Below are 3,018 nucleotides of genomic sequence, written 5' to 3' on the forward strand. Positions count from 1 at the left end.
AGGACAAAACATCGGGCTCAAATATAAACAACCCAAGAAACGAAGGGGGAGAATAAGGCCACGTGCCCCCAAAATGTTTATTTACATCACTCTCATTAGTCTTCCATCATCTTGAGGTTTAAATGTGCCAGCAAACAAGTGTCTTTATCGAATCCTGATGAAATGTGGAAAGGATAGATAACTCCTCTAGAAACCAGTATGCTTTTTCTTTTTTTTATTTTTTGCACTGTCCTTAAAGGATGCATCAAATTTGGCTTTGTATCATAATTATCTGGGTTGAAGCATTTATCCTCTGATTTATTAACTCCTTAAAAGCAAAAATTATGTCTTAATTATCTATCAGAGATATGTCCTAAAAGACTGTTTGGAAACAGTATGTGAAAATCAGTTAAAGTGAAAAATGCATCTCAAATAAAAGAAAAGATGTCTCTAATAAAAGACAACTTTTAAAACTTAATTGGCAACCAAAATGTACATTCTTTTTCAATATATATCAAAATATTATAATGACATTAAATAACATTTTATTGTGCTTAGTCAGCATTTCATTACGTTAAGATAAACACCTATTTGTTGAAATTTTATTATTCACTATTTAAATACAGAAAAGTAAAATTTTATGAGAATTCCATAACCTTGCGATCTTCTCAGAACAGAATATTGATTTTCTATCAGTGTGCTTCAAATATGAAAAATACTATCCTTTGGTCAATTATATCATACAATTTGAGAAATGAGAAGATCTAATATAGTTTTCTGAATATAACTCATAACATGTGATATATTGAAAATGACCATATATTGTGATATATATTGAAAACAAGTGCATATTCAATGATTTGATTCAGTGTTTTTGCACAAAAGAAATTTATAACATTCGTGGGTATATTATACAAATACAACTGTAAACCAATATACCATAGAATCACAGAGATTAAAGAGGTGGTTTCGTTTGCTTAATGCAGCCACATTGCTTCGAAAATTTAAGAAATAAGCATCAGAGAAGCTGATGATTTGACCACGGTCCTCCTGTAAGAACCCAGCAAAATTAAGATGCTAACGTAAATCTTTTGACTCCTAATAAATTCTTTTGTCATAATAATGAGAAGCCTCTTTTTCTATTTTTTTTTTTTTGCATAAGAATATCACTTTATTTTCCCTCAGGTAATTTTTCTATGGCTTCAACATTTTCTCTTCAAAATTAGAAGAAAAATATCCCAAAGTTTAGAACTGGATCACTTGGCCCTTTCTCTTCTTATCTCTTCCCAGTTCAAAATGCTTGCATCTCTTAATGGCCAGCATCCTCTTGGATCTGCAGTTAGACTCAACACATTCCAGCCTTAGCACAATCTTCTTTGTGGTCTTAGCATTCTTATGGAAAATTGGCTTTGTCTGCCCACCACAGCCACTCTGCTTCCGATCATAGCGTCTCTTTCCCTGGGCATACAAAGAATCCTTGCCCTTCTTGTACTGTGTCACTTTGTGAGGCTGATGCTTGCTACACTTCTTAACAGAAAGTTCTTCGGCTTTTAGGTACTTTGACGATCTTTGCAGCCTGGCTGTTTTGTTTATATGATGAAAACGAGAAACCGCATCCGAGACCCTCGCCTCGCGCAGCTCTCGCCTAACAGGAAAGGGAAGAAAGAGCTCTCTTTTTCATAACTAATGAATTTAAATAGATTTTGAGCCCATTTTCAAAACTAGAAGGGGAAAGGGAAATATTTTAAAAGTTACAAATATGATTAGGTCAAATAATCACTAAGAGGGCACATCTATTAATAGAACAGGAATATAGGATGCCATAGGCATCTCAAAAATCTCAGAACCTTTAGAAAGCACTAGCATTCTCTATGCACACACTTGCAAAAAAAAATGTTAGCATTGTCAACAAGTATCTACTTCTCTTTTGCACAGGTCTTTTAGTTTAAGGAGAGTGTTTCTTTATTGTGATAGAAACAGCTCAAGTAGTGTTCTCCCATATTACAGATTAAGAAGATGAGATCCAAAGAGGTGAATGACACACCAACATGCCTGGAACTAGCAAATGCAACTGCAAGAACAATTCCTGAAAACAGGCTAAGTATTAAATCACTAAAATAATAATTAAATCACTTGCTCCATAAAAACATAACTATTCTTGAAACTTTACTTATAAACTTCCAAATTAAAAATAAGTGATAGCCAGATTCCTTTTTATCCCACTATGGATGCATATCCATAATTGTTTAAATTTATTTAATTTTACCTTTTGCTATATGCCTTCTCTTATATTTGGACCTTTCTCAGCTTTTCTTCATAATAACCTTGTTCCAATCACAGCACAATAACCTTTACCACTGTTTCAACAACAGAGTCTCATCAACCATTTTCATCTGTTAAAAGGAAGCACTCCTAGCTGACCTCAATATTTACCCTGTCTTTACTGAGTGAAAGCTGGTGACCTCCAGCCTGTGTGGTTTTGCTCCAAAGAAGCTTGTGTAAACCTGCATTGTACATTAGCACATCCTGGGAGCTTTATAAAAAATACCAGTGCTAGAGCCTAAAGCCAGAAAAGTCAGATCTTTGAAGATATAATTTTAAACCTCCCCACTTGATTGTATGTGTTATTGAAGTCACTCGGTCTAGGGTACTTTGTTATATTAGCCCTAAGACACCTCCTCTTTCTTACAGCTCTTCACTTTAATATTCCAAACTAAGTATTTTACACACATGGACCAAGCCCTACATTCAAAATTCCATAGGCTGGAACAGAAGATTTAGAGCCAACAATGACATTCTATGAAAAGAAACCCCAACATTTCTTAAGAACAATGAACATATAAATCACTTGTATATGTTTGACTGCTAAGGAGTAGGTATTCAACAAATAACTATTGAATAAGGGAAAAAATAAATGCAATAAATGAAAAAGAGTAATATATGAACCGATAAGGGGTCCTTAAAGTAAATGTGTTTAGAACTATGCCTTAATTGAATAAGGGGCATGAAATATAAGTATGGGATGCCAGATCAGGGAAC

At 34.0% G+C, this 3,018-nt stretch overlaps 1 pseudogene; it reads right to left on the bottom strand.

Moving 5' to 3' along the window:
- Positions 1-1,137: 1,137 nt before the first annotated feature.
- On the bottom strand, positions 1,138-2,489 carry LOC100605092 (annotated as a pseudogene).
- Positions 2,490-3,018: the final 529 nt, after the last annotated feature.

Source organism: Nomascus leucogenys, chromosome 6 (genome assembly GCF_006542625.1).
Source record: "Nomascus leucogenys isolate Asia chromosome 6, Asia_NLE_v1, whole genome shotgun sequence".
Taxonomy (NCBI): Eukaryota; Metazoa; Chordata; class Mammalia; order Primates; family Hylobatidae; genus Nomascus; species Nomascus leucogenys.